Here is a 12771-nt window from a genome sequence, read left to right on the forward strand (position 1 = left end):
CTCTCTCTCATGGAACATGTGAAAATCTTTACACTCTTCCTTTTTCTGTGAATCTGTCTCTCTCCCATCCCATTGCCCTCCCCTTTCTATCTCTCTCTCTCTCTCTCTCTCTCAGGAAACATGTTAAAATGTTTTCATTTTCTCTCTCTTTCTGAGACCTTGGAAATTCTCTCTCTTAACCACCCCCCCCCCCCACACACACACACACACACCAGGAATACATGAATGGTTGCTCCCTCCCTCGCTCTCCTCAGTAGTACATAAAATGGTGCTCTCTCAATCCAGGAATAGTGAAATGAGATCTCTCTCTCTCTCTCTCTCTCTCTCTCTCTCTCTCTCTCTCTCTCTCTCTCTCTCTCTCTGGAAACATGTTAAAATGCTTTATCTCTCTCTTCCCCTCTCTCACCCTCACCCCCACATTTCCAGGAGTATTGTGAATAGTCACTCCCTCTCTCTACCCCCAGGAATACATGAAATAGTCTCTCCCTTTCTCTGGCTACATCTTTATATGCATCTTTCACTACCCTGTTCTCTCTTGCTGGGACAATGCCAAAAATATTTTCTTTTCTCTCTCTCTTTTGTTGCTCTATCTCCCTACCCACCACTCTCTTTCTCTGTATGGGAATACCATCAAATACCTATCAATACAAATCCTATTTTCATGCACTTGTTCTGTGGCATTCTATGCCTTAGCAACTCAAATGTTTGTACACATACTTTTAAATGCTGTGAGAATCTCTGCTTCAAAACCTTCTATCTAATATCAACTCTACCTATATTCCTTACAATTTTGTCTTCCTCTATCAGGATTTTCCTCCGTCTCCTCTGCTCCAAGGATGACAAACCCAGCCTATTAAATCTCTCTACATAAATAAAATGCTCCATCCGAAGCAACATCTCCACAGAGTCAAAGAGTTATATTGCAAACAGACCTTTCAGCCCAACTTGCCTGTGCTAACCATGTTGCCTATATGATCTAGTCCCACTTGCCTGTGTTTGGCCACTACCCCTATAAACCTTTCCTATCAATGTACCTGTCCAAGGGACTTTTAAATATTATAATTCTACCACTTCCTCTGGCAGCTTGTTCGATATACTCAGCATACTCTGTGAAAAAGGTGACACTCAGGTACCCTTTAAATCTTTCCCCTCTCACTTTAAACTTATGCCCTCTGTTTTAGAAACCCCTACCTCGGGATAAAGACTGTGACCATTCATCTTATCTATGCCATTCATGATTTTATAAACCTCTATAAGGTCATCCCTTGGCTTCCTACGTCCAAGGAAAAATATCAAAGCCTCACCTTAAAATGCAAGCCCTCCAGTCCAGACAGCATCCTTATAAATCTTTTTTTGCTTTCTTTGCAGTTTAATGACATCCACGTTAGTCTCCTCTGCACCCCATCTAATGTAAATTTGTTCTTCCTGTAAGTGGGTAACCATGTGTACACAGAATCCTCCAGCTAATCAAAGTTTTGTAAAGTTGTACTATGAATTCCATACTCCTATGATGCCCTGGCTAATGAAGGCCTGCAGCCCATATGCTTTCTTCCCCACCTGAGCTGCCACTTTTTGTACATAAAGGTCCCCTGTTCTTCATTACACTTTAGGATCCTATCATTCATGGCTCATGACCTACCTTGATAAGACTCCCAAAATGCATCTTAGATGAGGTGTTCACAATACTCAAGGTGAGGCCTCACCAGTGTCTTATAAAGCCTCAGCATTGCATCCCTGCTCTTGTATTCTAGACCTCTTGAAATGAATGCTAACATTATATTTGTCTTCCTCACCACCAACTCCACCTGCAAATTAACCTTTAGGGTGTTCTGCATATGTACTCCCTTCGCATCTCAGATTTTTGGATTTTCTTTCCGTTTAGAAAATAGTCTGCACATCTATTTCTACTACCAGCATGCATGACCATGCATTTTCCAATATTATATTTCATTTGACACTCTCTTGCCCATCCTCCTAATCTAAGTCCTTCTGCAGCCTACTTGTTTCCTCAACACTACCTGCCCCTCCACAAATCTTCATATCATCTGCAACATGGCCATAAAGCCAGCTATTCCATTATCTAAATCATTGATATACAGCATAAAAAGAATCGGTCCCATCCAGCAAAGTGTGAAGTGATACACTTTGGAAAGTTGAACTTGAAGTCAGAGCACAGGGTTTTTGGGAGGAGATTCTTAACAGTGTGGAGGAACAGGGGGATCATGGTGTTCAAGTCCATAGATCCTTCAAACTTCTGTGCAAGTTGAGGGGGGGGTGTGGAGGTTAAGAAGGCTTATGGTGTGTTGGCCTTCAAAGGTCGAGATTGTGTTCAAGAGCCATGAGGTAATGCTGCAGCTCTGTAAAATTCTGGTCACCTCATCACAGGAAGGATGTGAAAGTTTTAGAAGGGGTGCAGTGGAGATTTCCCAAGGCTGCCTGGATGAGATGACATGTCTTTGGAGGATAGGTTGAGTGAGCTATGGATTTTCTCTTTGGAGTGAAGGCAGATGAGAGGTGGCTTGATGGAGGTGTACAATATGTTAAGAGGCATAGATAAGAATGGACAGCCAGCGACTTTTCTCCCCCAGGATGAAATTACTAAACAAGGGGGCATAATTTTAAGGTGATTGGAGGATGGAGGATATCAGATGTAGGTTTTTTACACAGAAAGGTGGGTGCATGAAACATATTGCTGAGGTGGTGGTAGAAGCAAATACTGTACATTCGGGACATTTAAGAGACACTATATAGACACATGGATGAAAGAAAAATGGAAGGCTATGTGAGAGGGAAGCATTAGATTGATCTTAGAGTAGATTAAAATGTTGGCACAGCATCATAAGTTAAAGGGCTTATATTATGCTCCATCTTGGGCACTAGCCTACAAAGTACCCAAGACATCTTCAGGGAGCGGTGTCTCAGAAAGGCAGCGTCTGTTATTAAGGACCTCCAGCACCCAGGGCATGCCCTTTTCTCACTGTTACCATCAGGGGAGGAGGTACAGAAGCCTGAAGGCACACACTCAGTGATTCAGGAACAGCTTCTTCCCCACTGCCATCCGATTCCTAAATAGACATTGAATCATTGGACACTACCTCACTTTTTCTGGTATACAGTATTTCTGTTTTTGTACATTTTTTAATAATCTATTCAATATGTGTAAACTATTGAACTAAACTAAACTGAGGTTCTAACAGACATCTTCACCATCTCTCTGGAAAAGTCCACTGTTCCCTCAGGCTTTAAGGTGGCCACCATCATCCTGGTGCTCAAAAAAGCAACAGCAATTAACTGAATGACTACCATTCAGTGGCACTGATCTCATCAAAAATGAAGATCTATGAATGGCTGGTTATGGATCACATTAAATCCCACCTTACTACTACATTGGACCCTTTCCAGTTCATTTTGGTCCACTGATGATGCCATAGTCTCTACACTCCACTCCATCCTGTCTCATCTGGAAAATGGTGCCTATTATGCCTGGATGCACTTTACTAACTTCAGCTCAACACTTAAAACGATCGTCCCTCAGAAGCTGGCAAGTAATCTGTCCTCATTGGGCCTTCTTGAAAGAAAGGCCACAGTCATTTCATGTAGGCAGAAACATCTCTAGCTCCATTATACTGAGCACTGACACACCCCAGGGTTGTGTGCTCAGCCCACTGCTGTTCATGCTGCTGGCACATGACTGTACTGCTAGATCTAATTCAAACAGAATCATGAAGTTTGGTGATGGCACAACAGTGGTTGGCCTCATCAACGATAACAATGAGACGGTACAGAGAGGAGATAGAGCGCTTGCTGGAATGGTGTGAGCACAATACCTTGAGTCTCAACAGGGACAAGATCAAAGAGATGCTTGTGGACTTTAGGAAGGTGCAGGGTGACCAATCCTCATTGCACATACATTGCTCCTCTGTGGAGAGTGTCAGGAGCACCAAGTTTCAGGGGCTGCACATAACAGATGATCTCACCTGGTCCCTCAACAGCACCTTTTTGGTCAAGAAAGCACAACAATGTCTCCACTTTGTGAGGAAATTGAGGCAAGTGAGACTCCATGCGCTCTGAGCCACCCCCCATTTTAACTATTTTTTTTACAGGAGCGCCATTGAAAATGTGGTATGGGAATTGCAAGGTGTCTGGTCACAAGTCCCTACAAATGATTTGAAGAGAATCATCAGGGTCTCTCTTCCACCCATCCAAGATATTTATCAGAAGTGCTGCATACGTAGGGCCCTCGGTGATGCACCATCAATAACTCTCGGAGACGGGAGGCGAACAATGGGCTTTTATTAGCAGCAAAAGAGACCACGACATCTTGGAGACTGAGGGAGGAGCAGTGCCCCAATTGCCTTTATACAGGGGTCTGTGGGAGGAGCCACAGGAGCAGTCAGCAGAGGGACAGGTATACGTAGTTTACCACACTCAGCATTGTCAATGATCCCTCCCATCTGTCCCACAATCTCTTTGATCCCCTACTATCAGGCAGGAGGTACTGTAGCATTAGGACAAGATCTGTCAGGATGGGAAACTGTTTCTCCCCCAGGCGTTAAGACTACTGAACTCCCTGCCACACCCAGGTTTTATCATATAAGAAGTGCTAGTAGTGAACTGATTACTCTCTCTGTCTACCTCTGTCTGTGAAAATGATAAATCTGGGTCTTCCTCTCTGGAAACTTGGGGAGATACTTCTCTTTCATTTTCTCTCTCTGGGAGAAGTCAAAATGCTTTTACTCTTTCAAAGCGAATGATGAAATGTTTTCTCTCTTCTATGTGGAAGATAAAGAGCCATTATCACTGAGAAAGAGTAAAGTGTTTTTTATTTCTTTATTCTAAGGTTTTTGGAAACTGTTCTCTCATGCAGTGGTTGGTTGATATTTTCTCCACAGCTCTTGTGTGTATTTTCAAAATAAGTGAGTGTTAAGCAGTTACTTAAGTCAATGTAAAATTGGCTTGCAGCTGAGTCCATTCTGTTATTGCTTTCACAGGATAAAAGCCAGCTGGTGACGCAATGGGATCAGCGCCGGACTCCGGAGCGAAGGCTCCCGAGTTCGAATCCAAGTTGGGTCACCCTCGAGCACGCTTTCCATCCGTGCGGGGTTGAGCGTCGATATAGCCACTCGGCCTCGTAAAAAATATAAGGGTCGAGTCAGGAATGTTCATACTGTGACGTGGTTAATCCGAAAGGCAACCAATCCTGACACCACGCGCCAGACAAGAATGGCTGACTGTCTGGTGCGACACGCTAAAAAAAGGAAAAAATCATTACATTGGCTGAGAATGAAGCAGTTGATTCTCAGCAATGGATCTGTGCTGCTCTGTTCCCGTTCTGTGCTGCGCTCAACGCTGTTTCCATTTACAAATCAATACATCTCATTTGAATCTTTTCCCACATTGTTCCTTCACTTACCAATGATCTTTCTTAAACGGTCCCACAAAATGATCATTTTACAGATCAAGAGAATCTGATTTCTTTTCTCCACTGGCACTGAAGCTTGTTGACTGCAATTCTTCTGAGAGAATTCTGGCACTAAATCCATCCTGAGAGCATGTGATGCAAGCTGCTTCCTGATGCTGGTCGTTAAATTTTCAAGAACTAATTGCTTCACTCCCGTTGCCAGAAGAAATTTTTCCAATATTTGTATCCCAGAAAGGTATCCATCACAAAAATAGATCCAGCAGTGGCCCCTTTCTTTTACCCCCCAGATGATTCACAAACATTCATCATTTTAACCACACTGAAGAAGTAAATTTCACTATTTTTCTAGTAGAATGCAAACAGAAGGTTTCCAAGAGGTCTCAGGAACAGGATCCTGATGTTCTTTGAAGAACTACTGGGGTCCTTCCAGCTGTTTGGTGGGCGTCAACCTACAATAAGGGAAAAAAAGATTTTCACCATTTCCTTTTCTAAGTTGGGTTAACTGATTAGCAAAAATGTTCACAGCATGATTCTACAAATGGAAAAGTAAAACAAAATTGCAGGTACAAGAAACTTCAAATCAAAAACAAAAATACTAAGAACACTCGACAAGTCAGGCAGCATCTATTCAGAGAGAAACAAAGTTAATGTTTCAAATCATTGATCATTCAATAGATGATTCCAAGAGAGGACCTTTGGCTAGAAACATTTACTGTTTCCTTTTCCATTGATGCTGCTTAACGTGATTAGCATTTCTAGCATTTTCTGCTTTCTCTTCATATTTTTAGCATCTGTGATGATTTTTGTTTTTTGATACATATTTAAATGGATTTGGGCTTGAACACAAGATGTTTGACTCAGAAACATTGATACCAAATAGCTATCCTGAGTGGTACAACCATCAATGATTGTAGCACATTTAACAACCTAAAGATTGTCCAGTGTACATTGTAATGGCACTTGAAAATAAGGACATTGTCATTAAAGCTTTTTTTTTCCTTGTGCCACTGTGCCTATTGTCATTTAATCTTTTCTGCCTTCTACTCATCACGTGCCTTCATTTTTATTTATTCCTTCCATGTTTCCCTTACTTCTGTACTTTCCTAAAATCTGTTCTATCCCTAACAGTTCTGGTTTAAGGTGGTGCTGGTGAAGCCCAGCGATGACTTGCTGGCAGCAAACACAACTATTAACTACTTTATTACTCACACTTTTTATTGAAAATGATCACTGCAATCAACAATTTGCAACTTCCCTTTTGGAGTTGAGTTTTCAAACTGCCTGTATGACCAGGCATTTTTGCACCGCAAAATAAAGTCTTGAAGATGTAGGGCGATTGCAGCATGGCATGTACAGGCCGAATCGAGGCAGTGGGGCCCGGGCCCAAGAGTGGGGGACAAGCCAATACTTGGTCGCTAGAGTAGACTTGGAGACAATTCAAAGTGGCAGAACCGAGGCTAGGCAGACTCGAAGTGGTGGACCTCGGGCCCGAGAACAAAGAACAGATCCAATGCTTGATTGATTTAAGCGCCAGGCCAAATTGGAAAGATTGGGTATGGGCCAAATTGAAACGGCGAGTCTCAGGCCCAAGAGCGTATCAAAGCTGCAGGGCCCAGGTCCAAGAGTGAGGAATGACCTGCTGTTTGGCCGCTTTAAGCGCCAGTCTGATTGAAAAGGCCAGGGTGGCAGGGCTGGAGACAACTGACAGGCTGATGCTCAGCTCACTGCTCTGCCAGGTTTACCTGTCTCTGCACTGATCTGAGGCTGTGACCTGCAACCAATGGGCTCCTGGACTGGCTTCATAGCTGTGGACTCACTTTCATGAACTTCAGTTCTGAATGTAATTTGCTTACTTTTATTGTTTGCATGAATTTTTTTTCTGTACATTGGGTGTTTGATAGTCTTCTTTTTTCATGAGTTCTACTGGGTTTCTTTGTTTTGTGCTTGCCTGTAAGGAGACGAATCTCAAAAGTTGTATACAGAATACATACTTTGATAATAAAAGTACTTTGAACTTTCTTCAGCTCTGATTATGAATCATTGACCTGAAATATTAACTCTGCCTAACCTACTGAGTTTTCTATCAGTCTCAGTTTTTAGTTCCAATTTCCAGCATCTGTGCTCTAGTGCCAGGTAATGCTGCCTAACTGAGGAAATGCACATGAATACCCCTGTGAATCACCCATCTTTTCCTGGCTCCCCATTAAAGATGATGAGTGGCTGTTGTTGTTCAATCACTTCTTTAATGGCTCCTTAAGGTTGTCATATCTGGGGATGATAGTGGGGATTAGCTCCCACAACCTATTAAATGCTCCCAATGGTGTGCACCACAAATGGCCTCTGACAACCAAGTCCAGCTCCTGACCTACACGTGGTTTAGCTACTAAGCTCGGGAGAACCATCTCTACTGAAAGAAGAAGGGGCAAAGGCAGGTTTACCAGCATCTTAAAGCCAGTTGTTTTGGGCAGATAGGGCTTGTCAGCTGTGGTTGGCAACTCATCTAAAAGAAGGAAAGCTCTGATCTCAAACCTTTGCTGCCTTGCGGCTATTGTCACAACCACGGATCGACAGTGCCATAGATATAGAAATTGCGGTTGTGAATCTGCACGTGTCAGCTAATTATTATTTAATGGTGATAGTATTTAACTCCATACTTGTCGTTGCAGTGCTTGTCGAGGCTTGGACGGAGAACAGCAACACTTTGCTGCCTGTTTGCCTTCGGCCTTCCCTGAGAAATTGGACTGTAGAGTCAACTGACTGAAGACTAGTGGTATTCGTTGAATGTTTAGATGTTCTTTTCGGCCGCAGTGTAGGCTTCTTTTTCCATTCAAGAGTTTTAGTTAACAGCCCTGTTTGGCCTAGCATTTATTGTTTTATTTACCCTTTAACACTGTTTGCATTAAAGCCTGTGAACTATCAACCTGCTTCAGTGTCTCTCATTCCGCACTTGGGCCATATACAAAACGGGTGACAGCAATAGGCTCTCACCGTTCCTCTGCCTTGGTGCAGGTCCAAGAGTCGGTGGGCAGCCTCCTGACCCCATACTGGAAGATCAAAAACCCTCCTTAACTCTGACACGAAATGTTGGAACGACTGGGCTGCGGGCTATCCTTGCTCCCGTAAAGGATTGAACAGGCTGAGTGGAGTCCGTTAAGAAGATTGACCATGTACGCCAATTTTCACGCATCATTACCAAAATGACCAGGCTGGGCTTAGAATGTCAGCTCGCATTGAGTAATGAAATTCCTGCAACCATCGGGATCACCAGAATACCTGCCTTGTGGTGGAATATTCGGTTCCTGAAAGTTCGTGGGAGCTGGCTCTGGTCCGGGTGCGGGAGCAGGAGCATTAGTAGCAGAGATTATTGTGGCAGCAGTAAGGGAGGACCTGTGAGATGCAGGGAGTGGGACTGAGGTGGCCTGAAGCTGTTGAACTGAGCTGGTGAGAACATTAATGGCTATCAGCTGATGCTGGCTGTTCACAGTAAGTTTGTGGACAGCGGCTGTGAGTGTGGAAATCGCAGACACCTGAGTCCGATTGTTGAACAGTTGCGGCTAGGGACTATATCTGTTCCTACAAGAGAGACTGGGCTTGTCGGCATGAGGTTATCTGTCTCATTGCTTCTGTAACTTCATTGAGAACAGATTCCATTGCCTGTAGCTTGTCTCCTACCAGACCAATGAATCTCACGGCCAAGGTCAGCTACTCTCTCTCTGCTAGTGGTCGAGACTTGCCGTTACATGGTTCGTATATGGCCCAAGTGCAGAGTGAGAAACACTGAAGCAGGCCGATGCTTCACAGGCTTTAATGCAAACAGTGTTAAAGGGAAAATAAAACAATAAATGCTAGGCCAAGCAGGGCTGTTAACTAAAACTCTCGAATGGAAAACGAAGCCTACACTGCGGCTGAAAAGAACATCTAAACATTCAACGAATACCACTAGTCTTCAGTCAGTTGACTCTACAGTCCAATTTCTCAGGGAAGGCTGAAGGCAAACAGGCAGCAAAGTGTTGCTGTTTTCTGTCCAAGTCTCGACAAGCACTGCAACGACAAGTATGGAGTTAAATACTATCACGATTAAATAATTAGCTGACATGTGCAAATACACCACCACAATTGCCGTATCTACTGCACTGCCGAATCCGTGGTTGTGACAGCTATACCCACACATGGGGAAGTTAGCGGAGTAAATCCCAAGGAAAATTCCAGACCCGAAGTCCTGAAGGCAGTCCTACATTGAATTCAATGGTGTCTGGCAACTCTTGCAATGCCACTGGTGACAAACTGTACTGGTCTCTGCCATTCCTTTGGAGTCATCAGCTATGTGGAGAAAGGAAGCCTACTGCATGGGCAACAACTTGCTCTAGATATTGTACTGCCATGCCTTTCATATCACATAGACAGCTGGGATGCAACATCCACGGTTATGTGCTAAAAGATGAATTCCTAATCTCCCAATCAACCTGATTGTCACCCTTGCACTTCATTTTTCTAGCTGCACTGCACTTTCTCTGTAACTGTTAATACTATTCTGCATTTTGTTTTCTTTTTACTTCAGTATAACATAGAAACATAGAATTCTACAGCACATTACAGGCCCTTTGGCCCACAATGTTGTGCCGACAACGTAATCTATTCTAGAAACTGCCTAGAATTTCCATAACTCATAGTACTTTTTCTAAGCTCCATGTGTCTGTCTAAGAGTCTCTTAAAAGACTCTATTGTATCCGCCTCTACCATCGCTGCTGGCAGTGCATTCCACGCACCCACCACTCTCTGTGTGGGAAAATTTTCCTCTGACATCCCGCTTGTACCAACTTCCAAGCACCTTAAAACTATAACCCCTCATGTTAGCCAATTCAGCCCTGGGAAAAAGCCTTTGGTTATCCACACGATCAATGCCTCTCATCATCTTATACACCTTGTCAGGTCACACTCATCCTCTGTCACTCCAAGGAGAAAAGGCCAAGGTCACTCAACCTATCCTCATATTTATGTATGGAATGATATGTATATTAAGTATGTTTGGATAGCATGCTAACAAAATCTCTTCACTGCATCTTGGTACACTTGACAGTAATAATAAACCAACCAACAAATAGTCTGTAATGAAGAAGGAGATTCTGATGATCAGATTAGGACTGCCCTTCAACACTGTGTTCATAACTCAAAATGTAAAGTGAGCAAGTGTGAGTGTACTAGACCATAACTAAAGTTGGACTCCTCCATTCTCCACAGCACACATGGTTGGGGTTGAGGCCTAGAATGAAGCTGTTCCAAATTTAGATCAGTAATATTATGTTTCAGGTTTCTTGCACCATCACTTTTCACACTTACCATCTTTTTTTCATTTTAACAAAAAGATGCCTTTATGTTCAGATGAGAAAAAAATACGCTTTTCTCCATTAACACTGAAGCCTGTTCACGAATCCCTCTGGCCTTCAAGCAATGGCACCAAATGCAGTTGTCTCCTGCTGTTGGCTGTTAAGTTTCCAAGGTCAAACATGTTGCTCTGCTGTGGTCTTTTCCGCAGTGTAAAATTATCCACAATACGTTTTCCAGAAGGGTATCCAACCCAATAACGATATCCATCAATGGCCCCTTTCTATTATTCCCCCCAGACGACTGATAGTCTGACATTTTAACCAAATTAACATGCACACATAATCTTGTTTCAAACATTGCATCCAAACAACACGATTTCTCTCTGTTGATGAGCCCGTAGTTGTCATTCACAGACGAATAAATCTTGGGTAGTGAAACAGAAGATGCTGGAAATATACAGCAGGCCAGGTAGCATCTGTGGAGATAGGAAACAAAGTTAATGTTCAGCTTGATAACATTTCATCAAAAGTAAATCTCACCATCTCTCCCCACAATTGCAGTAGTGAAGTTGGAAGAAGCACTGGTGAACAGATTTCCCATGTTCTCCGGAGAAGTGTTGCAGTTGCCTTGTCTTCATTCTCAAGAGCCATCGGCCTGCAACAAGAGAAAGAGACAAGTTCAATATCTTGATAGGTAACATGAGCTGCTTTCGGCCATACCTGAGGCAGCAGCCCTATAAGTGGTCTTTCTGCATTGTCTTAATATAGGGTGCCGCGGTAGTGTAGAGATTAGCGCAACGCTATTACAGCTAGGGGCATCGGAATTCGGAGTTCAATTCCAGCGCTGCCTGTGAGAAGGTTGTACATTCTCCCCGTGACCGCATGGGTTGCCTCCGGGTGCTCTGGTTTCCTCCCACATTCCAAAAATGTACCAGGTAGTAGGTTAATTAGTCAATGTAAATTGAACTAGTGTTAAATAGGTGTGTTACTGGATGGCATGGCTTGTTGGACCAGAAGGACTGGAAGGGCCTGGATCAATGAATAAATAAATTTTAGGTATGGTCAGGAATAGGTACAGCTAGAAGTGAAGAGACCTCCTCTGCAACTGGACAGAATGTTAGCTCGAATCACCGGATCACTCTTCATTTTAGCTTTCAGCTGCTGTTCTTGCAGAAGATCAAGTGGCTCTGTCTGATGGAAGGAACATCCCACCTGAAGAAAATAAACAAGGAAAAAATAAATAAGGAAAATAATAAATAAGGAAAAACCTCCTGCAGAGAAACTAACTCTTTTTCTTGATCGTTATCAATGCCTCTTCCCCCTGCAGTACAGGAACTGAATCCATCCTGAGAATGCGTTGACTCCAGTTGTTAGTTGTAAGGATTCAGCCATCAAATGCATTGCAACAATGACCATTGTGGTCTTCATGGTAGTGTGAAACAACATGTATCCTGGAAAGGTATCCATTCCAATAAATGATATCCATCAGCGGCCCCATTCTATTTCCCCCCAGACGACTGACATATATTCAATATGCCAACCAATCAAACAATGCATCCATTCTGAGATTAATCCATCGTTGACACATCAGCATTTATCATGGTTGAACAAACAAATTTCTCCCAGCAATTGAAGTTTTGAGGTTTCATGGAGCTCTGGCGAACAGGTTCCCAGTGTTTTCTGGAGATGTGCTTCAGATCCTTCAGCTGCTTTGTCCCCAGTAGCAACAGCCATCACCCTACAGCAAAACAAACGAATACAAGTTCATCATTTCATCAGGTTATATGAGCTGTTTAGTTGTTTCAGAGGCAGGAGCCCTATAATTAAACCAAATGCACTAGTTTATTGCTTACTGTACTTTGCTGGATAGAGCTCAAGTGTGGACTTCATGTGAGGCCAAGAGAAAGTTCAGCTGGAACTTAAGGAACTACTCAAGTAAGGTCAGTGACAGCAGGAGAGCACATTAGATAGAAACATGCTTCTTTCTCAATTAAAGGACCTGGATGCCTTTGTATATTGCGAATT

At 43.1% G+C, this 12771-nt stretch overlaps 1 protein-coding gene across 10 annotated transcripts in view; it reads right to left on the reverse strand.

Moving 5' to 3' along the window:
* Positions 1 to 12771, reverse strand: part of pym1 (PYM homolog 1, exon junction complex associated factor) — a 159604-nt gene that overhangs the window by 83737 nt on the left and 63096 nt on the right. For 5 of the 10 annotated variants that reach the window (XR_009508963.1, XR_009508964.1, XR_009508970.1 and 2 more), the window contains exons 7-8: positions 10760 to 12484; positions 5414 to 5871 (exon numbers count right to left, since the gene is read on the reverse strand). The gene's annotated coding sequence lies outside the window, so the exon portion shown is untranslated. The remainder of the gene's footprint in view (positions 1 to 5413; positions 5872 to 10759; positions 12485 to 12771) is intronic. The other 5 variants (XR_009508969.1, XR_009508966.1, XR_009508965.1 and 2 more) reach the window with 5 other exon arrangements.

Source organism: Hypanus sabinus, chromosome X1, assembly GCF_030144855.1.
Source record: "Hypanus sabinus isolate sHypSab1 chromosome X1, sHypSab1.hap1, whole genome shotgun sequence".
NCBI classification, from domain to species: domain Eukaryota; kingdom Metazoa; phylum Chordata; class Chondrichthyes; order Myliobatiformes; family Dasyatidae; genus Hypanus; species Hypanus sabinus.